Source organism: Eumetopias jubatus, unplaced genomic scaffold (assembly GCF_037043125.1).
Source record: "Eumetopias jubatus isolate StellerSeaLion01/CBP00866 unplaced genomic scaffold, mEumJub1_p1.0 scaffold_13, whole genome shotgun sequence".
NCBI classification, from domain to species: domain Eukaryota; kingdom Metazoa; phylum Chordata; class Mammalia; order Carnivora; family Otariidae; genus Eumetopias; species Eumetopias jubatus.
In genome coordinates, this window is record NW_028274819.1 from 3,442,226 (window position 1) to 3,468,593 (window position 26,368).

The following is a 26,368-nucleotide window of genomic DNA, read 5'->3' on the forward strand; positions in this document are numbered from 1 at the left end:
AGCAGGGGGAGTGCGAGAGGGAGAAGCAGGCTTCCCGCGGAGCGGGGAGCTCGATGCGGGGCTCGATCCCAGGACCCCGGGATCATGACCTGAGCCGAAGGCAGACGCTTAACGTCTGAGCCACCCAGGCGCCCCAACTTTTTTTGTTTTTTAATATTTTATTTATTTGACAGAGAGAGAGAGAGAGAGCACAAGCAGGGGAAGTAGCAGGCAGAGAGAGAAGCAGGCTTCCTGCTGAGCAGGGAGCCCAATGCGGGGCTCAATCCCAGGACCCCGGGATCATGACCTGAGCCAAAGGCAGACGCTTAACGGACTGAGCCACCCAGGTGCCCCTGTGCAGGTCCACTTCTATCTGGCTTTTTTCAATAAACACACTGGAAAACGTTCTGGATCTGCAACAATTTGAAAAAACTGGCAGATGAACTGAGTAGCCTAGAAATGTCAAAAAATTAAGAAAGGGGCACTTGCGTGGCTCAGTCGGTTAAGCATCTATGTTCAGCTCAGGTCACGGTCCCAGGGTCCTGGGATCGAGCCCCGCATTGGGCTCCCTGCTCAGTGGGGAGCCTGCTTCTCCCTCTCCCTCTGCTCCCCAGGCTCCTGCTCTCTCTCTTGCTCGCGCTCTATCGCAAATAAATAAATAAAATCTTTAAAAAAATTTAAGAAAAAGGCATGTCATAAATGAATAAAATATATATGGGTACTAGCCTATTTTATCATTTGCTGCCATAAAACATGCAAATACTCAACAGTCCCATACATGGTGCCATTCGCAGCCAAGAGAAACGTAAACAAATGTGAAGATGCGGTATTAAATCATAACTGCATGAAATTAACGGTGGTACATGCTGTACAAGTGTGATAATTTTGTGCCACCTCCCGTTGCTACTGTGGCGAGCTCAAGTGCGGCAAGAATCTGCTAAAAACACCGTGACGCTAATCCTCTCCTGTAAGCAGTTCCATTCTCCAGTACATTGTGTATCGCAGTAAAAAGTGATTTCTTGTGGTTCTTGCATATTTTTGGTTGTGTTTACTGCAACACCATAAACTTTGAATAACACCTTGGGACTCCTATGAAGTGCCCTCACTAGTGCTGCTGGGAGTGCTCCCAAGAAGCAGAGAAAAGTCAAGGCGTCACAAGAACAAGGTGAACTGCCTGACACGTACGGCAGACTGAGGTCACAGCTGCAGCTGCTGCCATGTCAAGAGAAGAGAATCCAGGTGGTTTATGAAGTTGTCACTGCAGCTACACTGGCAGACGCAGAAACCATGCAGTTTTGGTGAAATCCCTTTTTGTCTCGTACTGAAGATGCAGCCTTTCTCTGGATGCAGGACTGCTATAGGAAGGTATACCTACAGACTCTGGTATGAATCTTCGAACAAAAGGGGAAATCATTACGTGACAACTTAAAGCCAAAGGAAGGTGACGGATCTAAAGCTGGAGAATTTCAATGCCAGCAAAAGATGGTTTGGTAATTTCAGAAAGAGGTCTGGCTCTAACACATGTCAAGGTAACAGGAGAAGCAGCTTCCACCATCAAGAGGAAGCAGACGATCCCCCAGACACCACGGAGAGAGTCACCAAGACGCTGGAACTAACGTAACACTGCATATGCCAACTATACTTCAACCGAGAAGAGACGAGACGAGAAGAGACGAGAAGAGACGAGAAGAGACGAGACGAGAAGAGACGAGAAGGGAAGAGAGACAAGATGAGAAGAGGGAAAATCACCGAGGACAGGACGTCCGCCTGCACAGGTTTTTCATGCACATGGAAGTGCCCTCTTTTGGGGGGACATTTATTCGTGAGGAAGGCAGGAAGGGGTGAGTGAGCTAGCACGTGTGCGGAGGCAGTCTGTGATCAGGCCGGCCATATCTATGAAGCTAACCCTGGGGGGCTTAATGGGGAGACACAGACACCGGCAGCCAGTCCTCTGTTTGTGCAACAAGAAGACCTGGATAACCAGAACCTTTTCTCAGGATCAGTTCCACTGATGCTTTGTCCCTCACCCTGGGAGGTACCCTGACAGTAAGGGAGTGCCCTTTAACGTTCTTCTGATATGGGACAATATCCTGGCCACCCAGAACCCCACGAGCTCGACATCGAACGTGTCCAAGTGGCCCATGTGCCCTGGAGCACAATGTCTCTAATGCAGCCTGTGGGTCGGGGGCCATGAGGACCCGCAAGGCTCATTACACACGATCCTTTATGAAAAGGACGGTCAACACTATGAAAGCAAATCACAACAGAGAGAACACCTTGGAAGTCTGGAAGGATTACACCACCGGAGATGCTGCTGATGTGACAGAAAATGTCGTGAAAGCCATCAAGCCCCAAACAATAAATTCCTGCTGGAGAAAACGGCCCACATGCTGGGCATGATCTCACAGGATTTACAACACAGCCGATGCGGGAAATCATAAAAGAGATTGTGGACATGGCAAAAAAGCTAGGGGATGGAGGGTTTTGAGATGTGGACCTTGGAGAAATTCAAGGGCTCACAGACGCCACCCACAGAGTTAACAGAGGACGACGTGACAGAGGAGAGCTTCCGGACCAGCGCCGGGGGGTGAGGAAGGAGACTCAGAAGACGCTGTGCCAGAAAACACAGTGACATCAGGCACCCTGGAGAGGGCTCCGCTTGTTCAAGACTGCGCTTGACTTCTTGTACCACATGGACCCGTCCGTGGTGCGGGCACCGGAGCTAAAGCTCGTGGTGGGAGTACCGGCAAGGCATATACAGACATTTGTAGACAAAGGAAGAGGCAAAATGTCAGACAGAAATGTACTTCCACAAAGTGACACCAGGTGTGCCTGCCTCCCCTGGGACAGCAAGGGTGCCACCGGATGGTTTTGGAGGCTTTGAAGAGTTGTTTTTATGTAGGTGTGTAGGGCTTTTCATGCTGCCCCAGCATTTTCACTCACCCCCACTGCCTCCCCCCCCCAGCCTCCTCCATGGGAAGGCCACAAGGAGGACGACCTTTACGATGACCCGCCTCTACCCGATGGACAGTAGAGAACCATCATGGCGTACGTACACTTACCTGCTGTGTGTGCAAATCCAGTAAGTGTGCAGGGACAAGGTGAGTGAGATTTAACATAAAATTAATCATGTGCCAGTTGTTTTATAACTTTGCTTTCAAAGAATTACATTACCTCACAGAATGCTTCTCTCATCATTGGAGAAAATGTGTATCAACCTATTATCACAATTGTTTTTTAATGTAGACTACATTATGAGTATGTCTGTAATACTGTAGGCTATAAAAGTTTTATAACAATTCATTCATTAGTGGACAGGCAAGGCTATGCTGAAGTAATCGTACTGATGACACTAGGTCACCATAAAGCAATCACACGTAGTAACACATGAATTGTTAGACCTGTAAATAAAGAGGAACCTTTCACATTATCTTCTCATTTCTGATGTCTGGTGTTAGTAATAGTGTAACATCTGCGTGTTGCAGAAGAGAGTGCTGCTGCAGGCACTGACAAGTCATCTTGTAAACGGACGACACACTTAGCCATCGATGCAGCTCAGTGCTGTCACTGTATTTTCCTTGTAATTTTCTTAAAATTTTTTCTCTAGCGTACTTTGCTCTAAGAATACAGTATATAATACATACAGCACAGAATATAAGTGTTAACCGAGTGCTCGTGCTACCAGGAAGGCCAACAGGAGGGTCTCAGTAGTTCAGTTTGGGGGAGCCCAAAGTTAGACTCAGATGTTTGACTGTGGGCAGGTCGCACCCCTAACCCCAAGTTGTTCAAGGGTCAACTGTACTCATGCATGGGAAATGAAAAGAACCGGCAGTATTGTTAAAATCAACAACAGAAAAGAGTAAAATTGCAGTATTTTCTCTTGGATGGGGTTATTTCAGGGGGACAAACCGGAGGGGGTGGGGAGGCAGGTAATTTACAGAGACTGAGCACTTTCATGGGTATAATAAGCTAACAGTCATTTTATCTAATCTACCTCCTAAATCAGAGTTTCTTCTTCAAAAACCCACAATTGTGGGTGATCAGCTTCCAGCTTCACAGCATGAAAAGCCCTACACACCTACATAAAAACAACTATTCAAAGCCTCCAAAACCATCCGGTGGCACACAACAAATGAACAAACATCTATTCAAAAAAATCTACAAAGATTCAGTAAGAAAGGCAAGTCTACAATATTTGAACCCAAACTGACCCCCCCTTCCTCCCAGCTCAGGGAGGTGGAGATTCCCCTCCAGAGGCTGTAGCCAAGAACACAGGGTTCCCTCACCACCCCAGAACAAGAGCACAGGGTTCCCTCACCCCCCCAGGAACAAGAGCATGGGGCTCCCTCAGCCCCCAGAAGAAGAGCATGGGGTTCCCTCACCCCCAAGAACAAGAGCACGGGGTTCCCACACCCCCCCAAGGAATAAGAGCATGGGGCTCCCTCACCCCCCCAGAACAAGAGCACAGGGTTTCCTCAACCCCCCAGAACAAGAGCACGGGGCTCCCTCACCCCCCCAGAACAAGAGCACGGGGTTCCCTCACCCCCCCAGGAACAAGAGCACAGGGCTCCCTCACCCCCCCAGGAACAAGAGCATGCGGTTCCCTCACCACCCCCCATGCCAAGAACAAGAGCAGGGGCTCCCATGTCCCCCAGCCCCCAAGCCCAAGGGCTTTCAGTGTTTCTTCTCATCATGCCCCAGCTGCCTGTCTCGTACAGAGGCCACATCCCGGGCATGAGTGCTGGAAAGGCAGGGGCTCCCTAGTTCTGCCCAATCCCACTCAGGGAACGGAGGCTGGAACCCTGGGTTGAAGGGGCAGGCTGAGAAGCCTGAGTCCTGGTCATCTTTGCTCTTGGTCTCGGAGATGGTGGTTGCATGGGTGGAGAGGACCCCAGGCCCCGGGCTCCTGCCCGCCCTCCCCAAATTGCTCAGTTCCTGGAGCAGGGGTGTCGTTCAGACAAGGCTGCCTCTGTCCCTAGGCCTGGTGCAGAGATTTGGGGCGGGGAGGGTAGCAAAAGAGATAGCTCCCCATCTCTTCCCAAAGGAAATGGGCTTCACAGGCCAGTTTAAACCCAGGTGCTCTGGAGAGCAGAGGGGTCGTACTGAACGTCAAGTGGGCAGAGAGCAGCCTAGACGACAGGCTGGTGCGTGTGCAGGAAAGAGGAGGAGGTGACAGCCACAGGAGGAGCCCTCCCAGGATTAGGACACACACCAAACACCTACTTCAGGTACAATTCCTAGGAAGGAGGCAGAATTTGATCGGTTTAGTTTGTAGAGACATTTATACCCCAGAGCACTGTTGAAAACAACAGAGCAACTGGCTTGCAACAAGAGGGGGTCTTGCAGCTGAGTGTGGTCACCCAAGGGGACCAGGCTAGGGGCAAGGGGGCCTTCAGTGAAATCATCCAGCTATTCAATCAACTGGTTGCAATGTTAAATTTTATATATATTTCACCACGATTCCCTGACACGCACAAACACACACGCACACACTGCTCTTTGCAGACAAGGCTGCATATATTTCACGATTCCCTGACATGCGCGCGCACGCGCACACACACACACACAACACTGCTCTTTGCAGACAAGGCTGCTTCTGTGATAGATCACAGACAACTCGACTTCAGTATTTCAAGGCAGAGCCACAAACACCAAGAAAGGACAGTAAAACTATATGAGAATAATCCAAACGTGTCCTCAAACCTGACAAAGGTTGTGTCAAGTGCTGGGCCGAGTGCTGGGCCGTCTCAGAGACCCAGCAGGGAGTGCTGGGGGGAGGGCCTGCAGCACGGAAGCGGTGGGGAAGCAGTGGGGAGGGGGGCCCTATTCTCCCATCGGGTCCCGCTCTTTCATGAGCTGCAGAGATTTCTTTCCTATGTGCCAAAGTTAATTAGGCCAAATACTTTGATTTTCATCTCCTCCAGTAAATAACTAGCTGACCATCAGGTCATTCAATGCCTAACGTTGAGAGATTTGCATCTAATCATCGAGATCTTGTATCAGAAAATACTGTTTGTGTTGTAGGTGAAAGAGAACCTGACCCAAACTAGCCTCAGTGAGATCCGCGATCATTCACGCGGTGGGAAAGTCCAAGGGGGGGCTGGCTGCAGGCTCGCCAGGCCGGGGCCACGGATTTTATTTGGTCGCTTTGTCCCCTGGTGCAGCAATCTGGGTCAATTCACTAATTCGGTCTCTGATTATGTCCGGCCCAAAGTGTATCGTGCTAGCCAATACCTTCTTCACGTATTAGATTTTAGATGGTTTTCTGCCATGCCCTCCCTTCCCTTGTTTCACTTCTGTTTCTGTTTTATCATTTCCTGTTTCTCTTCAGGGATGTTCATTTATCTGGTTAAGCATTTAAGCAGACTTATTTTGACAGTTTTGCTGGACTGCAGATGGAGTAAACGCATACTTCCGTAGATGCTGACTCTGGGAGCCGGAGGATCTGGTTTCCAGCTCAGCCTGAGCAGGTCCTCTTGCTGGCATTTCCCTCCCTGCCCTGTGTCCAGCAACTGCCCCTCCAAGCATCCCAAGGCCTCAGGCCAGAACTCGGTTTCCACAGTGACTGAGGGTTCCTGCTGCCTGTTCCTTATGGACAGTGGGGATCCTGTGAGAGAGTCAATGGACAGTGTGGCCCAGCCCAGGAATCGCTTCCTACTCTCCTGAGGCCCACAACTTCCTATAAAGCCCCAGTGTACCGGAGACAGTGACCTTACATGGGGAAGGTCTAAACCTTATCTAAACCCAGCTCCAAACAGTGAGTCTGATTTTAGTTCTAATTCCTCTGGACACATCAGTCCCTGTTACCCCAACCTGCAGGAGCCAAGTTTCCTGCTGCCCCTGCATGCTTGGTGCTTGGAGCGCGGCAGGCCAGGGAATCTGGCCAACTCATGCTTACCACACTGGGTTTCTAGTCTGTTCCTGTACGAAAGGGATTTTTCTCTTGTGGGGGCCTGGCTATGTATTTGGGTTTATTTGTTTCTCTATTTAAATTTTACCTTTGCACTGCTGTTTGGAGATGAGCTATGTCAAAGAGTGAATTTATGCTGCCATCCTGACTGGAAGCCACAGTTCATTCCAGAGATGGTTGCACGCCCACTCTAGCTGAACACCAGACAGGAGAGCCTGGCCCCTCCTCAGGGTGCTGCTGCAGGACAGACAGATAAGCTAGCAATGACCCCAGTGTGGTCAGTGCTCCAAGTGAGAAACGCCCAGGCTACCATGGGAGCGGCATGGAGGTCATCTATGGTGGGAGGCAGACATGCGGCTCCAAAGGTCTGCCAAAGGAGAGGGCGCCGCAGTTGAATTCAGAACAGGAACCAGCTCTCTGGTAGGTGAGAGCCCCTTCACAGAAGCACAAAGGCGTCTGGTAGCGGAGGACGGGGTCAGTGGGCTGTGGCCCGGGCAGTGTGCAGGAAGGGGTAAGGGAGGCTGGGAGTGGGCAGAGGCCAGATGGAAGGCCCCCGCGCGCCACAGTGAGGAACCTGGATTTCATCCCCAAGGTTCTGGGAGCTGTGCATCTACAGACTTTGAGGGCCCTGAAAATGGAGCGCAGGCGCTGCTCGACACAGGGGCATGCGTGCTCAGAAGAGTTTGTGGAATCAAAAGAGAAGGCCCCGGGAGCAGTGCCAGAGCGGGGCGGAGGAAGAGGTGAACAGTGAGAAGCCAGCCGTGGGCCCGCAGATGGAGGACTGTCACAACCCCGGGAGAAATGAAGGTCTGAACCAAGACCCGTGTTGGAGAGCTGGAGGTCAACAGACAGTTTTCAAAACGGAACACAAGTAACCAACATGCCACTTGCTGTGCCCCTCATCAGTTTTAAAGGATCCCCTGTACGGAGGCGGGGCCAAAGTGGAGAGACCCATCAGGCACTGCCATAATGCAGGCAGGCTGGGGTGCAGGAGGCGGGTGGCTTCTGGACAGCGGGTACAGGAGAACCTGCTGACGGATCCGAGAGAGCGCAAGGCCCAGGAGGACTCCAAGAGTTCTGGCCGGAGCAAGCGAAGGGACAGTCAGCACTTCCTGAGAAGACAGGCCTCTGGGCAGGGCCCGTCTGGAGAGGAGATGGAGCAGTCGGGTCTGGGGCGTGCTCCATGTGGGGTATTATAAGACAGTCAGGGGCAGGATCAAGTAGATAGCGCGGCTCCCAGCCCGGAGCTCTTGGGAACATCGGCAGAAGTGGGAGAGCAATCTCACTATAGGCAAATCAGAAGGCACTGAGTGCAGATAAGAGGCGAGAGTCAAGCAGGTGCCTGACACCACCGAACAGTCGGGAAATGAGGGACAGAGTGGGAGCGGTTAGCAAGCAGGAGGAAACCAGGAAGGGGCCATCTCAGGGGTCAAATGCTTCCAGGAGGACAGTCACCCGGGTCGGCGGATGCTGGCAGATGAGTCAGCTGACGGATCACCGAGAGGCGGGCCGCCGAGGCGGAGGGCAGTGGGGGCCGTGGGCACGGCGGTTCCGGAGCAGCAGCGGGCCTGGAGGCCTGAGGGCACGGAGGTCAGCAGAACATGGGAGGAGGGGCAGCAAAGCCATGGGGGGGGGGGGCGCGGAGAAAGAGGGCAGAAGGAGGAAGAGCCGGGGTAGAGAAAGGCCTTCTGTGGTGAGAACACAGGGGAGGGGGGACTGGCCGAGTGGCCACTCTGAGCAGCTGAGAGCAGAGCACCAGGGCAGTGCAGCGGGCAGCCTGTCCTGGGAGCGCACGGCTCCTCCACGGGGACGGAAAGGGCTGCCCAATGCAGGGGCACACACCCAGCCCGATCGGGAGATGTGTATGGGAATTTATGGGAGTCCTCCCTGGATTTCTCCTAGGCCCACTGGAAGTGGAATGCAGACAGGACGGGCAAGGAACTCTGGGGAGGGGGAGTGAGAGCTGCCTGGGGGAGAGGGGCCCGGGGTCACTGGCCAGGAATGTGTGCGGAGAAGGCACCGAAGTCCTGCCCGCTGAAGACAATGAAGTGAAAGCAGCGAGCGGCTGGCCGGGCTGTGGTGGGATTTCAGGCAGGGGAGGGAGATGGGGGGCCATGAGAAGGGCAGAGGGCCACAACACAGACACCCTGGTGGGGTCCTGCACTGTGGGTCCAGGAGGGTCGAATATCAGTGTTTTAAAAATAAGTCCTTCTATTATGAACAAATCTCACTGGCTTTGAATGAAATACCTAGTCAAAACATAACAAGCAGACACCAAACACTTGGGAGGAGTGAGATGGTGCTCCAAAATTCCAATACACGGGGCTCCTGGGTGGCTCAGTCGTTAAGCGTCTGCCTTCGGCTCAGGTCATGATCCTGGGGTCCTGGGATCAAGCCCCACATCGGGCTCCCTGCTCCACAGGAGGCCTGCTTCTCCCTCTCCCACTCCCCCTGCTTCTGTTCCTTCTCTCGCTGTCTCTCTCTCTGTCAAATAAATAAATAAAATCTTAAAAAAACAGAACAAAAACAAAAACAAAATTCTAATACGCTCTAGCCACAAGGAGCTAACCACTGCAAAGCCTCCTGGGTGAGTCCTGTGTTCCCCCCCAACCAGGAGGAGGCCATCACTCCCATGCCCCCAGGCTAGAGGAGCTGGTCACTCCTGCAGCCCCTAGCTCAGAGAAGACCATCATTCCCGTGCCCGAGTTAGGAGGAGCTGGTCACTCCCATGTCCCCCAGCTAAGAGGAGCCCATCACTGCAGAGCCTCCTGGATCTTGGCAATAGGCTCCTGGCAACGGATGGATCACCGCCTCGCCCCATCCACACTCAGCTACAAGTCCCTCACTCCACACCCGCATCGGCTCACTTTTCCTGTAACTCCTCCAATCATCAAAATAAGTCTGAGTCTAAAGTCCCTTACATTTTTCATAAATCCCAAACTGTCTTTGTTCACCTATGAAGAAAATATATTTACTTCCCATCATTTTGGTTAAATATAAGTGTTTCTTACAATAAATTCAACAGCCCAAACCATTCTATGATACACTGTTTTGGCTACGGCAGAAAACGAATTTCTAAAATTTGACAATTATGCTTACTCAAAGAAAAACCTTTCTCTTTGGACAAAAGAATTCAAGTGAAAAAGTATCAAACAAATTTAAACTTAGGAGTTCAGATAAACATTCGACAGGAAATTCCAAAGTTTAAGATTCCAAAAGCATGTTCACATGTGCACTGTGTTTGTATTCTTGCTGCGGAGAAAACCAAATGCAGCGGAACCAGCCCTCAACACGAGCCATGAGTGACCAACCTGGTCAGCACTGATGGGCCTGGCAGAAGTACACTTTCTCCTCTTTAGAAAAAATGTTTATTTAAGAAACACAGTAAGCCAAACCTACTACTAGTGACATTCTATTTACTGTAATCCAAGTTTGAAGTATTTTTTGAAACTGAATAGATAATGACAATCCCTGGAATATTCTCATTTTAATAAACTATAAGTCTGAGCAAAGCAGGTTCGTGTTCCTGTTTGACATTCCTAGGACTGAGGACAAGAAAAGCAACATTTAACCATCAAAATCAGTTTAAGAACTTGATTTCACACAGTGCTTGAAAATGTTGATATTTGTCATTTCTGGACAAGAGGCTCAGACCTGGGTAACAGGTTCAGATCATACAAACCGACACTACTGATCAAAATCCACACTCAGGCCAATTTTAAATTAAGTCCCATGGCTCAGATTCGACACTCAGCTCCCAAAGTGACAAACACAGTGGTTCCAGTAGGAGGACTCTGGGTGGAAAGCAGCGGTGGTGCCTCACCCCGCCACCCCCCCCCCCGCCAGGTCCTGACCCCTCCCTTCTCCTGCCCTGTTTCCCTGGTCACCCTGAGTTACTTTTCCACAGCCTTTGGTTTCATTCTCCATCACTGGCTCCATTTTATTTCTTAATGACTTTTCACTATTTTGCTAACCTGCTGAAACAAGAATAAAGTTTCACAGAAGGCAGATAATATATGTCCTCTCTATGTAGGGACACAGAGTGCAACAGACAGAAACGCGCTCTAATTTAGCAAACAGAAAGGAACACCTGAAAAACTGACTCGCTGAACAGGCTTAGATTATTTTGTCAGTAGAAGCTATCTGCCTCAGCCTGAGGCTTAAAAGCATGCCAAATTTTGAAAAGAAAACTGGAAGTTTATATACCAAAATGAATGAGCAAATCATAAGTTCTGAAGCCCCAGTGTCTTGATTAAGGGTATGCTCAGAAAGGTCATGTATAAGGGCGCCTGGGTGGCTCAGTTGGTTGAGTGTCCAACTCTCGATTTCGGCTCCGGTCATGATCCCAGGGTCACGAGATCCAGCTCCACAACAGGCTCTGCGCTCAGCGGGGAGTCTGCTTCTCCCTCTCTCCCTCTGCCCCTTCTCTTGCTCACTTTCTCTAAAATAAATAATCTTTTTTTTTTTTTTTAAAGAAAGGTTATGTGCAGCTACCTATCTATGGATATGAAAAGGGCGGGGGACACCGAGAGAGAAAATGGCAAACTTCACACCTTTGTAGAATGGGGCCACGGGCTCACGAGACTTACTTGGAGCCACTATGGATGCAGTGGCACTGGGTTTTCAAACACTGACTAGTATTTGCAAGCATCAAAATAAAATTCATAAGAAGTTAAAAAATTCCAATATATAATTTGTTTTTCCTTGTCAGTTTCTTTAAGCAACAGATACTGACAAAATTTATGCTCATACTGAGTATTTAGCGATGAAATAATGAGGACTGTATAATCTGAATCCAAAAAAACATGGTGCAGAACGGTATTTCAAGGTGATCTCAATTTGGGTAAAAGCAAACACATATTAGTATTTTCTATATGTGTATAAAAGACAAAATACAGATGGACACCCACCTGATGAAGGTTACCCACTGTGGCTGGGAAAGGGGGCTGGAAATGAGACTTTCAATTTGTACTCCTTTTTAATTCAATTTTAAGTATGCATTTTCTTTGTATTTAAAAAAAAATACTAATTCTCCCTTCCTTGTTCTTCTTCCTAAACATGGCAAAACTACAGGACTCGAGCATGATGCTCACAGACCACGGGGACACACAGCTTTCCCCTGAAGTCGCCGACTCTTTCTCTTGCTCTCTTCCCAGTCCCTGCACCTCGGCTTCCGCCCCCGTCACGCCGCTGCGAGAGCTCTGGCTGAGACCACAGCGACGTCCTCAGCTTTGCTGGTCCCAGGCCCGTTTCAGTACTCCTTCCACCTGCCTGATCGGGGAGCCCCTGACCTGCTCCCTCCCACTCGCTCCTGCCTCATCCTGTTCCCGTGCTCCCTGCTCATCCCATCCTCGGTCCCCTGCCCACCCTACACACCGTGCCTGCCTGACCGGTGTCCAAGGCTGCCACCACTGCCCCCCCACCACCACTCTGGGCAACTGTCCACCTGCCCACGATGCATCTCCATGTCTTCCAGGTGGCTCAAACCATCTTCCCCAAACCGAGTTCCTCAGCGTCCTCCGGGCGCCAGTCCCCACCTGACTCTCCACCCTGGTGCAGTACAGGACTGCGTCCATCCAGCCGTCCAAGCCAGACACCTGGGCACACGCTCCTTCCTCTCCCCCCATGTTAACGGACTGCTGGCTACGCCAACTCTACTTCACACCCCGTATCTTCTGGACTGTCTCTGCTGCCTCCTCCTTTGCCTAGACCACCACGTCTCCTTGGTCTGGAGGGGTGGGTCCAGAAGTCAGCTCTGCAAGCTCCGTCCCTGCTTCTCTCTTCAGCCTCCTTGCTTATTGCTTTGTGCCTCATGCACAACGTACGGTCCCAACTCACCCAGCTTCCCAAACACGTTTTGTTCCTATGCTGCTCCTTGACACACGGTTGCCCCTCTGCCTCAGACCTGTGAATTGGCCAGTCTTCCCCTGACCAGCTCCCCCAGCTGGTCTGCCCTGGAGGTTTCATTTCCGGTGGGGGGCGGGGCAGATATGTATTTTGTTTTGTTTTTCCCACTGTACAGCCCCCTTCAGTGCTCAGCGCCCAGCAGTGAGGAGACTGGGCCATGGTTCGGGGACGCACGCACCTCTGGCATAGGTACACTATGAGAAGCCCATGGAGAAGGGCCCACCAGCAGTGCATCAGCACGCATGAGATTACGTATTTTGAAGAGCTTCCTCAGGTAATTTACCATCCTTCTGTGTTGGGCAACAACTCACCTTTACGACTTCAGACCGGTCTCTAAGTTCTCCGTCTGGGTCACTCATCTACAAATGCGGGTAGCAGCACCTGCATCCCATCCCAGCCCACAGGTGAAACAACCAAATAAGCACACCATCAACGGGCCAGTCCTCGAGGCAGGGAGTGGCCGACACTTGTCCAGCAGCCCCCTCCCCAGGCACTCCCTACTCTCGTCAGAAGCCAGCTACTCCACAGAAGCTGGCGGCTGATGGGGTTCAGGGTTTGGACTGACTCAATCTGCCATATTGTTAAAATGATAACCAAGTGTTAATTCGGTTCCTAACAGCATCCCACATGAGATGGAAAAGGAGCACATCACGCTCAGCGTTCCCAGTCTAGAGAGGACGCCCTGGGGTCCCAGCCTCCCCTCACCCCCTCCCATTACCTTCCAGACAAACTTTTCATGGAACAGCCTACGTTCTCCAGCTCCGCTTCCTGTGCATCTCGCACTCAAGTTCTTAGAGCCTGTCCCCCCTTCTCCTCACAGCTCCCTACCTGCTCCCAGGGATCAGCAAAGCTGAGCAGCGCTAAGGACCTGCAAATCCCGGACCCCCACTTCTCTCCCGCAATGGATCCTGTGCCTGGGATGCAAGTCACCCCTGGGCCCGGTCTTGTCTTGCAGAACTAGTCTTTGCTGAATACTGAGGTGCCACTGCTACCAATGTGAGCTTGAACTTGTTCTGTCAAAAAACTGAATGTGATTTTCATTTGGAGAAAAACAAACAAAAAAAACACCACCGTAGTGTTTTTTAAAATTTGTGGATGGACTAAGTTAAAAACATACTATGCCAAATGTTAAGAGCAGCTTTATCCACAATTGCTGAAACCCAGAAGCAACTGAGATGTCCCTCAGCAGGTGGACAGATGAACAAGCTGTGGGGCATCCAGACGATGGAGCAGTAATCAGTGATGAAGAGAAATGAGCCATCAAGCCAGAAAGGACATGGAGGAAGCTAAACTGCACCTTACTAAGTGAAAGAAGCCAATCTGAAAAGACTACATACTGTAGGATTCCAACTTTGACATTCCGGAAAAGGCAAAACTATGGAGACAGTAAAGAGATCAGGGGCTGCCAGAGGTCAGGAGGGAGGGAAGAATGAATAGGCAGAACACAGGGGATTTTTAGGGCAATGAAACTACTCTGTATGACACTGTAATGATCTTTACACATCTGTCTATACCTACAGAATGTGCACCACCAAGAGTGAGCCCTGGTGTAAACCAGCGACCGTGGGTGACGATGATGTGTCCGCGTGGGTTCACAGACCGTGCCAGGCGTGCTGCCCTGCTGGGGACGCGCACAGTGAGGGAGGCTGCAGGGCACATGGGCCATCTCTGTACCTTCCTCTCAAATTGGCTGTGAACCTAAAACTGCCCTAAAAGACAGAAAGTCTATTTGGCCTAGCAACTAGGGAGGGTGCATACTGCTTGTCACTACTTCCAAACCACTTTCATTTAAGGCCGAACCCGAAAATCTCGCTGGAGGCTGTGGTCTGTGTACCGGCTACAGAGGCACTGCCAGGTGGTGAGAACACAGACACACCTGACGGCTCACCTGGCCTGCCCGCACTGAAATCTGATCACTTTCCATGACTTGTCTGGCTTTTCTCATTCAGCTTCCCGCTTTCCAGGTTCACCCACGGTGCAGCGCGTGGCAGTGATTCATCCACATTTATGGCTAAATAATACTCTACTGTGTGGACACAGCATATCGTGCTTGCCCCTTCACCTGCTGATGGACATCTGGGTCAGTTCCACTTTCTAGCTGTCACACAGAATGCTGCTGTGAACTCTCCCGAACGAGTTTTTATGTGGGCTTATGTTTTCTTTCCTCCTGGTGCACCTAGGAGGAGACACATTTCCTTACAAGGTAAGTGCGTCTGACTTCCGGTTTAAATGTCCAGCTGGCTTAGCTATTGCTCCCTTCTTCTTTGGAAGGTATGTCTTTTAGGCAAAAGGTGCTGTCTCCTCACGGGCCGTAGGTATAAGTATTGCTTCACATACTTTTATCTTTCTGCTAAAGAGCAAACCAAACTATTTTTGGTTGTTGTTAGCGTTTCAGTATTTGAACACAAGTAATTTACAATTAGGACTATTTGAAATATGAATGCACACATATATTAGTATAAATCTGTATTTCATGTATTTTAGAAACAAGTGTATAACATTACTGAAATATTCATGGACAAAAACATTACAGTTAAAATTTTTATTTATTTTTTAAAAGATTTTATTTATTTTTTGACAGAGAGAGACAGTGAGAGAGGGAACACAAGCAGGGGGAGTAGGAGAGGGAGAAGCAGGCTCCCCGCTGAGCAGGGAGCCCAATGCGGGACTCAATCCCGGGACTCCGGGATCATGACGTGAGCCAAAGGCAGCCACTAAACAACTGAGCCACCCAGGCGCCCCTACATTTAAATTTTTAAAAACTGAGCTGGGGGGGCGGGGGCAGGGGAAAATCAAACCAATGTAATAAAAAAGCTAGTGCAGAAATCCTTCGTTCAAATAGGAATGAATCTTCTAGGTAGAGTTTTTTGTTTTTGTTTATTAACATTACATTATTAGGTTAAAAGAGAGTTTCAGATAAATTAAAAACACCCAAAGGGTGCCTGGGTGGCTCAGTCAGTAATGCATCTGCCTTTGGCTCAGGTCGTGATCCCAGGGTCCTGGGACAGAGCCCCATGTCGGGCTTCCTGCTCAGTGGGGAGTCTGCTTCTCCCTCTCCCCACCGCCCCCATTCATGCTCTCTCTCTCTGAAATAAATAAAATCTTCAAAAAAATTAAAAACACCCTAAAATAATAAAATGAAAACAATATGAAGTACATTAACGTCTACTTTATATTTACATTATGTTTCAAGCTTCCCAATAAAGTGAGTATGTGCTTTTTGGCACAGTTCTTGCTCACTGGAGTATGAAATAATTTTCATTTTCAAATATTTAAGTTCATAGATCTATGCACATGCCAAGAAATTACAGTTACATAAAGGAACTGTCTTTAAAGTATGAGACCAGAAATGGCCTGTCTGACCTCCACAGTCTAAAGCCAAAATTAGGAATAGTGTAAAACCCATATTTCCAAAGAGATGTTTTACTCTCTAATTTATCAAGAAGATATCTCTGAATGAAAAGGTCTCGGCACAAAACTATAACTGAAGGAACCTTATTGGGGAATTTCTCTGTGGCTCTGTTAAGCTTAGTAGATAGAAATACACAAACTTAAGAATGAGCAGCCCTTTTAATGTGGACAAATAACTTAGCAAAAACAAGATGTCTGAGATACTATGCCAAGTACTTATAAGGTACAATATTAATTTCAATAACATTATATTTGCTTAATGTTTTATGGTTTTCAAAATTGTTTCCTACCTTTTACCACATGTTATTCTCAGCCACCCTGTAAGGCACACATATTACCTCATTTTACAAATCAGAACACAGGCCCAGGCAGGTCAGTGATGTGCAAAGGTCACTGGGTTAATAAGTGGCTTGGGATTCAGAATTCAATACGGATGTTATCTTCAGGGGACGAGAGGATGGTAAGCACCCAAACCAAGTCCCCAGGCCGGCCGAGTCACCCCAGCTCCGACTGTGTGTGGGATGATAAGGGGTTTGCACACAGACGCCTTACACCTACTGAGCACCAACTCGGTGCAGGCTGTTGTGGGTGGGGTCATTTCAGCACTCACTAAATCTGCATATGCTGACAAATCAACAGTATTCTTGAGTTTACATGTGACCAGACAGTCTCAGAAGTAAAACACCCTGGCCAAGAGTTCAGTATGCAGGGCCCCAAGACTTGAAGTGGGGGACAGGGGGGTGGAGAGGGGAAGGGAGGTCATAGACCCTTGAGAGCTCTCTCTGTGACTCCTTCTGCCAATCAAGGATGACCGTGATACACGCTCAACACTATTTTTTTTTGGAAGATTTTACTTATTTGAGAAAGAGAGAGAGAGCATGAGTGGGGGGGGGGCAGAGGGAGAAGCAGACTCCCCGCTGAGCAGGGAGCCCTGGGATCATGACCTGAGCCAAAGGCAGATGCTTAACCACTTAACCAACTGAGCCACCTAGGCACCCCACACTCAATACTATTTCATCTGTGTTTTTCTTAAAACTGATGGCATTTTTAAACAGTGGAGAAAAGATAAAAGAATAGAAAGTAAAGGCAGTCCCGGGCATCAGGCCCCATCCTCTTTGAGAGGAGGGACAGCCCCTGAACCTCAGTGGGCAACCTCAGCGGTACCCACAGCAAGCCTGGAGAGACAGGTGGGGTGTGCCACAGGGAAGGTGGGGAGGCACTTCCCGACAAGGGAGCTGTGTAGGCCCAGGGGAGGGGAGCACAGCGAACAGACTGGTTTGGCCAGAATGAGGGGGTCTGGAGAAGAAAGGGGGTGGGAAAGTGGAGTTGCACCAGAACATGGAGCTGTGAGTGCCAAAATGAAAGAGATCTTGCCCCTGTGGCCACCAAGAACAGACACTGCAGGAAACCTGGCCACGCAAGTCTGGGTTCAGCCGAGGGCGGCAGAAAGCGTGCTGGATGTTCTGGAAAAGGAAGAAGGTGTTAGCAGAGCCTCACCATGTTGGCCTGAGGCACAAAGGGCCCAAGCTAGGGTACCGGAATACAAAAGGAAGTAAAAATGGCACTGGAAAAGAAAACAGGGACGGAAACTGTGCTGTGGGACAGGGGGCTGAGAGAGGAGGAGGGGGGCTGAAGCCAGGGATGGGGGACTGAAGCCGGGGGATGGGGGAGGCCGAGAGGGGAGGATGGGCTGGGACGGGGGATGGGGCGGGGGGGAGCCGGGCTGAGAGAGGAGGAGGGGGGCTGAAGCCGGGGGGACAGGGAGCTGAGAGAGGAAGGAAGATCACAGCCCTGAACTCAACATGCAGTGGGGCATCTCTGGACTGTGTGTAAAGGCCGTGACAAAAGGCAGGGCTGGGTGGGGAAGGAACATCACAAACATGGGGCTGAGGACACAAATGTAGTTTCCTCTTCCAAAGGGGAGGCTAACCCCACAAAGTGGACGCATCTCCAAGGTAAGGCCTACAGAAAAGAGCAGAGGGGTAATATATCTCCTAGTCCTGGGCGTGTTTTCAAATGAAAACAACTCTCCACATGTCTCTGTGCAGCAAGTGCTTCCTTTCCCTCAATTCTTTCCACAAAAGTTCCGTAACAGGAAAACCGTGTGGGCGCAGGGAACCCACAAAGAGTAGACATAAGCACCAGGCAATCTGAGCTCCCTCTAAATGACAGACAGGTTTTTATTGTTTTTTTTTTTAAGATTTTATTTATTTGAGAGAGAGAAAGAGAGTGCACACGAGTGGGGGGAGAGGAAGAGGGAGAGGGAATCTCAAGCAGACTCTGCACTGAGCACAGAGCCCGACGTGGGACTCGATTCCACGACCCTGAGATCATGACCTGAACTGAAACCAAGAGTCGGCCGCTTAACCGACTGAGCCACCCAGGCGCCCCAATGACTGACAGTTGGTTAAAGTTACTTCAAGATAGCATTGTGTGTCAGGCCGCTTGCTGTGGTATTCCTGTAAGCCTGGCAAGGAGAGAACCTCAAGGTGAACTGACAAGGGAGGCAACACGCGGAGTGTTTCAGCGCAGAGGAGACACGCGTTCCAAGTGAGGACTCGGAGCAATGTGCTCACTGAGCGCCACGCAGCCTGTGGGCAGCACATGGAGGCTTCTAGGCCAGCCCACGGGCTGGAGCAGCCTGGGGGCTGCCTCATAAACAGGCTGTCTTACTAACAACTGCAGGTTCTCTGGGAAAAAAACCTCACTTCATCAGAGCACCGTGCCCCTTCAGGAGCAGTCCTGTGCAGTGACACACAGGACAGCACTGGCCACTCAGGGAATGCGCTTTGAGCAATCTCTCAATTCACCACTGAACCTTGTTGGGAGCAAGCATTTCAGTAGTTGGCAAAAGAAAACCACCTCGGAATGTACATTCCCTCCGACTAGGACGTGTCATCGCTAGCACCGCCTACTCTGTCCTCCCCGGGCCTCACTACTTCAGGTGACTACACACAGCAGAGGCAGCACTCCTGTCTGTGGACCCTTCTTGTACTTTCTCCTCAAAATGCAGCGAAAGGCATCAGGAAAGGGAGTAAGAAAGGGCAGTGATATAATAGAAGACATGATGGAAGGCAGAAACTCCCAATCCACCCCGTTCAATCCTTATTTGCTAAGTGTCCATTTTCCTTCCCAGGGAAGTTGGGGCGGAGGGTAGATGGCCGTAACGATTCTCCCTGATCATCCCTGCCAGGGTGCGCACGAACACCAGCCACAGGGGTAAATGCTACACTACATCCTTCAGTTTTACAGGCACCACTGTCAATCCCGTTAGTCCTGCTGTTGCCATTTGTCACCAACTTTGGCCACCCAGCCTCTGTGCCCCCTTCCCACCCTTCAGGAGCAGCACGTGGCCCGAGGAGGCTGATGACAGCCGGCGCCGGCTCTCCTAGCCTTCCTGGAGGTGGGGACGGCGCTGGGCAGCCCCAGGCCCCAGTCATGCTCGGAGCCCGACTGTGAATGGGAGGGAACACGTGCCGTGTGGACAAGCGGCTTCACCAGAGCCTCCCACAGCAGGACTGGGCTCTCCCACCTTCCCAGAAACACTGCCAGCTACTCAGTCCTCACAGTACCCTACCCTGCTGCACCCATCACCCGGGCAGCGTGCAGCTAGACCTTCTATCTCCACGGCGTGGAATGCCACCCATGTGGCTCAGCCTCAGCATGCTGCCTCTCCGGCGGTACCCCACACTGCAGGCCCCGGGGAACGCGGAGGACTGCATACATTGTACGTGTCCGTATCGTTTGCACTCTGCCCTCCTGGCCACAGCTCCCTCCAGGAATCAGAAAGAGAAGCACTCTTCACCATAACCAAACTTCCTTATGCGGCTCAGTGGGGACTAGCAGAAGAGTGGCTCGCAGTCACTGCTGTGATGCCGTCACGGGTGCACTCACATCACTGTCCCCACAGCCCGGGACGCTGCTCTGATGGCGACTGGCAGAGTAAGAGCCTGGCCAGAGCCCAGGCTCTGAGCACGACCCACGGGTCACACCACATGAGAAAGCTGTTCTGCGTGCATCAGTAATGCCTAGGCCCTGTGTGCAGGCGGCGCCAGAAGGGAGGATCCCCGCTGACATCCTAGCCCAGGACCACTTCAAGGCCAGGGTAAAGCAGGAGGTAAAGCCTATGAGGCGCGCAAACCTCTCTGTGCCCCCGTTTCTTCATCTATGACACAGGGTACCTGCTTTCCGGTATTGTTTACAGTTCCGAAGTATACTTTACAGGATCGCGAAGAGGCTTCAGTGAGGCGATCCCTATCCAGAGGCTTCGAGGCCATCAATGCGGGCTATCATCTTACTGAATCTCCCAGACAGCCAGCTTCCTGGCCCTTGGACAGTGCCTCGCACGTGGCAGACAATCATAAATGTCTGCTAAATAAAGCTGAAGCTGCTGCCCCTCCCGTACTGATGAGGACACTGGAGGCTCAGGGATGGGGTCACGAGGGAGAGACTGCACGCAAGCCCTGGGCTCAGGGAACAGACTGCTAGGCCACCCTGAGCTTGGGGCGCGTGGGGGAGTGGGTGGGAGCAGCATGCAGACTTAGGCCGAAGCAGAAGAGATGCGGTGACATGCACCTGCCTGCCTGCTTTCAGCTATCCATCTGGTTGAGGAGGGAGATGCACCTGCTCTGGGAAAATGCTGCCCAAACAGCAGGAGGATGGGAGGGCCAGCTTGCCCACTGCCTCCCTGCAGTGTGTGTGGGTGCTGGAGGTGAGGGGGCGGAGCCACGGACAGCACAGTAAACTGTTCAGCACAGTTTCTGAACCATTAGCATCCACGGATGTCGCCAATGGGGCCCTTCACAGCATATCAGACTGTTCAAATTAACACTCAGACTCGTCAAAACCATCTTCCCTGCCACTTCTCTGTTTATTTCAGGGCACAGAGGACACCCCGACCTGAACTGCCATCCACGTTTCCCCATAAACTATTTTGCAGGTGTGGGAAGAGTGTGCCCTAGCTTCTTAACAGCAGGTTAAGATATCAAGAGAGATCAATGGCCCAGAAATATGGATGAGCCTCCTGGAGAACCTTAACTTTCATACACACGATTCAACTTCAGCATGCCACTGCCCAAAATCAATTTTTATACTACCATTGGCAAAGGTTTCAAACTACATAGGCAGGAGGGATAATTAGCCCATTTGCAAAGCAAAAAAACTTGGAAATGCAAGATATGCTTCAACTTCCCAAATTTATTTTCAGAGCAAGATGACATTTCCTACTCGAAATGAGAATAAGACCCTGACAGCCAAGAGCAAAAACTCCACGGATGGACCTTGCCTGCCAAATGAACCACAATCCCAGTCTGCAGAATTCAGCCAAGAGCTTGCTTCTAGCTACAGGGAAAAAACCTACAAAGTGGAAACATTTTGTCCACATCTCTAAATGAGCATTAGCAAGTGCCAACAAAGTTTTAGCTGTGCCTCATTTCTGAGAGTGAAACAGGGCACAGTTACTAATGGCTCCAGAAGAACAGGCAAACCCAGAACTAGCTCATGCAAACCAGGACACATGGCCACCCCACTGGTTAAAGGTGGATGACTCAGTGACAGGGGGGACAAGACTTCTGAGAGTGCCTTCTTCTAGAGTTGTTAAACCATGTAAATGCTTTAGGTATTTGAAAACAACTCCAAAAGAAAAATCCAAACCCTAAAATTAGGAATAAACAGAAACAAATGAATCTAATGGTATACCAAATTTCGTACAGTTATGTGACCAATCACACTGCTTTAAAACCCATTACTCTAACTGTATCGTCTTATGACATATTTATTCTAAGATCCAGAAGAACTGCAAAGACATTCTAAAACTTCACTCTGTAGGATGATTATACCAATATGGTATTAGAAGGCTGAAACTGCTTTATATCCATCATAGGATAAAGAAAATAATGCTGACATCACTAGAAATTATAGATAAGAAACATAAATATAAAATAAATCAGGAGGAAATTAAGTTTTAATTTGTGAAGGGAAGAGCAATATGAAATCCAGGTTTCTCTTTCAATGAATATTTTTGTCTAGCTCTGTCTCCAAAACGGACCTAAAAGCAAGATGCTAACCCCAGTGACAACGAGCACACCTAGCTCATTTAGATTTCTGAACATCATTTCCCCACTAAAAGGAACCAGGGCTCCTCAGAGGAATGATTTCAGAGCTGAGGCAGGAAAAACACAAAGTGAGCCTGGGACAAAGTATGCCAGAAAACAGTGAAATGTTCAAAGACTAATAGGGCCTTGGCAAAAGGACACAGGAGCCAATATGAGAGGGACAACAGAGCATCTAAGGAATGATGACGATAATTGAGTGTGATCACTGAATAAACACAAATCCAAGTGTGCACAGCCATTACGAGGGGGAGAAGGACGACAAGGGGGGGCTCTTCACGGAGAGGGTCAGCCAGTCCGGGAAGAAGGACCGAGCGCTGCACAATCCACTCTGCAGCTTCCAAACAGGACCCGCTCTGCACAGGACAGGGTGGATGATGCAGCCCCCAGGGGACTTCCTGTGGCTCCCCGCAGGTTAGAGAGCTCTGCGGTCACCCCGTAGCCCACTCCTACCTCCGACCACAAGAACGGGCTGCTGGAAACCATGAGCCTCCCCAAGTAGTGTCAAGCATGGAAGGAATGAGGGAAGGCTGGGGGGCAAAAGTAAGAGGCGTCAAGCCCCCGGTGGAAGGGGATTACACAGTGTTCACACTTTCACATGGTCTGTAACTGGCAGGTGTCACTCCTAGGATGTCCTAACTAATCAGAAATGTAAATAGTGGGGCGCCTGGGTGGCTCAGTTGGTTAAGCGACGGCCTTCGGCTCAGGTCATGATCCCAGAGTCCTGGGATCGAGTCCCACATCGGGCTCCCGGCTCAGCGGGGAGGCTGCTTCTCCCTCTGACCCACTCCCCTCTCATGCTGTTTCTCTCTCGCTCGCTCTCAAATAAATAAAATCTTAAAAAAAAAATGTAAATAGCGTAAGCATGGTTTCCTCTAGATAAGAACACTTTCCTCAGCACTAGGAAAACTGCTCAGTCAGAATACAAGTATTTTTGAGGGTCTTCATATACAGGGCAAAACTGGTTCCCCAGAAAGAGTCAGTTACCAAATGACTTAGTGGTATCCAGCACTAAGGGCTAGCAAGCAAAAGACAAGGTCAGTAAGAAAGGCCTTCCTCTCAGCTAGAACAGCACATTTACAGAGAAGGTGCAGGAGGACAACAGATCTGCACATGATGAGCTACCCACAGCACAGCATGACTGGCACGGGGCCACAGGGCCAGGGGGCCGGGGAAGCCACCAGAGTCGGCCCCTCCTCGACTCCACCTGATGGAAGACAGGGTCCAAATCCCCAGAGTCCTCAGAGATGGCCTCTGAGACAGGAAAGGTACAGGGACCGGAAGGGGAGCACGGTGCAGGAAAGAAGCAAAGCCATCCCCCTGGTTTCAGACCACCCAACCAGGTAGAAAACAGTTTAATTCACAGGAAGAGGCACACATGTGGGAAGAGATGGTTTTGGTCAATGCTGAATTTAAGGAGCCTGAAGTCCGTCCAAATGGAGGTACATCACAAAGCGCTCAAGCAAGGCATTTGTGACCCGGAGTGGAGAGCATGAAGGAGAACAGAGGGCAGAGGAACCTCCCAAGGAAAACTGCCTCCCCGAGTCTGGCCTACACCCTGCAGCCGCGCCGTCCACACGTTTCATTTGCTCAAACTGAGCTCTACGTTCTAGTAGAGTTTTCTTTGTGCAACCACAACAATATCTGGGCTGGGTAACTGTTACCATGTACTGAATAGTCAGCACCTAGAACAGTGCCTGGCACACACGCAATACATACCCAAATACTTTAACGTATACATTAGACACATAAATGTAAATATTATGCACACTGCTTTTAACATTACCTATTTGTGTATATTACATAAAAATATACGTTGTTCTGTACTTTATGAGATGGGTGATGTTAAGCCGTTTTAATTTTTGCCTAACACACTAACTTTACAGCTCAACCCATGCATTAGCAAGGACTACTCTAACCAGTGGTGTCTACCCTGAGTCCCCTCTTGTCTCCACTACCAACCCATTATCCATGCAGCATCAGTTCAAGATTTTAAAAAATTCAACCAGGGGGCACCTGGGTGGCTCAGTGGGTTAAACGTCCAACCCTTAATTTCAGCACAGGTCTTGATCTCAGGGTCTTGAGTTGGGCTCTATGCTGGGTGTAGAGCCTACTTAAAAAATTCAATGAAATCATGCCAATCCCTCCCCCTGAGGCCACAATGCCCCTGGGCCCTCAGCAGTACTTAAAAAATAAAACAGAAAACCCAACTCTTGATGTGGCTAGGCTCTGTCCAACCACCAACCAACACCTGGCTCCTCACCTTGCTGTTTCCATGGCTTAAATCAAGGCCAAGTTCGTCCCTGCCCCTCACCTTTGTCCCTGCAGTAGCAGTGCTGGGAGAGTACTCTCTCAGCCTTGGCTCAAGCGTGACCCCTCCGAGAGGCCCCTCCCAGACCACAGTGTGCCAGCAGACAGCCCTTCCTTTCGACATCTTCATGCTTTCGGGTGCATCTCACAGCGAGAACTTGTCCTGAGAAGGGGCAGGTATGCTGGCTTGCTGAGGACAGGCACCCAGAGCACACAACCCAGAGCCTGGAACGGGGTCGAGCCATGGAGGCGCCCAACAGGAGTGGATGGCCCTGTCTTGCACAGATGATTACAGGTGCAGCAACACAGAAAGATGAGAAGACAGGGCTGCTTGCAAAAAGAGGCAAACTGAGTGTGCCGCTGACAAGAAGCAAGTGGTCAAATACTTTGAAGGATCTGCTGAACTGTTTCATAAACCAAACAATGGAAGTAAGCAGTCTTCCAAGAGGGGTTCTGCCAACTACTCCTACTGAAGATCAGTCCGTCAGGGGGGACTACCAAAACTCAAGGGTATTACTAGAACCTACCCTTGCAGAGGAGTCTTTTAGCTCATTTCACCTCATTTGGATTACGAGGTAAAGTCTCCCTAATGTACTAACTTAAGCCTGGCAAGGGGTCAAACCCTGTGAAGAGCACTAACAATGAAATTACGGTGGAGCGTTGCACCCCACTATGCATTACAGCAGTGCTTGAGAAAAGCCTGCTGTTCTCTACCCGAGAGGAGGCTGCACGGCAGAGTGCAGAGGCGTCCCTCTCCCAGTGTGGTGGCCGGTGTTAGCATCTTCCGTGGCCTGCCGGGCCACAGAGCCTGGCCCTGACTCATCCTCCTGACCAGGCTCTGTTTCCACCTTCCTCCCTTGCCAATCCGTCCGGGTGCCAGCTAGCAGACATCTCTGTGGTGACAATCAACGCACCTGCATAGGTGGCCTTACCTGCCACTAAGTTGTGCTCATAAGACCTCACTCTTCAAGATGCTCTGAGTCCTACATGAACGCTCTCCCAGGGATTCGGACTCTGGGTGAGACATGGGCAAAACCTGGGGTTTTGCCCACAATTCAAGCTGAACAGATTCTCTTTTCTTGGAATTCTCTGGGTGAGATGTCTTTTAAGAAACTCATTTGTTGCTTACAAAAAGAGTGTGAAATCACTGCACTCAACTTGGAAGAATAAAATCTGCATTTTCAACTTTAAATGAAATTGGAGGGAAGACTAAATGAGCAGTAATTTTTAAAAGCACTGATCAAACACTGTGATCAAGTCACAGAATAAGTGTCACTTAAGCCATCTCATCCTCCTTAGCCTTCTCTGCCACAGCCAGCCTGTCAGCACAAAGCCCACCCTGGGTCAGCATTGGGCAAGGGAGGAGGAGGGCACCTGGTGGGCTGGGCCGCTGACCCCATCATCTTTCCATGCACGGTGGGCTGAGCATGGGCAAACCGGAGACTTAGATTAGGAAAAGAACAATGGGTACTACATAAGGACTAGTGGATTTGCTTTCCCCTGTACCAAATAATGATGATTGACATTTTTACCATGACGTCTACATGTGCTTCAGATATGGAGAGCACGCCAGTCTCCCCCCGCTTCCAGTTATATACACAAATAGTCTCTAATCAACCCACCAAGAACTAGAAAATCCGAACACAATTTTAAGTTTGTTTGAAGGCATCAAAGAGATATTGAGGAAACCACAACTGGAGGGAGATTCCAAACAAAAGGGATCCCACTGAGGCGACCCTAA

At 50.1% G+C, this 26,368-nt stretch overlaps 1 protein-coding gene and 1 non-coding gene across 2 annotated transcripts in view; both read right to left on the reverse strand.

Moving 5' to 3' along the window:
* PPFIA1 (PPFI scaffold protein A1) overlaps positions 1 to 26,368 on the reverse strand; it is an 85,878-nt gene that overhangs the window by 50,139 nt on the left and 9,371 nt on the right. The window lies entirely within an intron of this gene.
* LOC114220565 (small nucleolar RNA SNORA42/SNORA80 family) lies at positions 12,902 to 13,038 on the reverse strand. The gene has a single exon (XR_003611590.1). It is a non-coding gene; the product is annotated as a small nucleolar RNA SNORA42/SNORA80 family (small nucleolar RNA).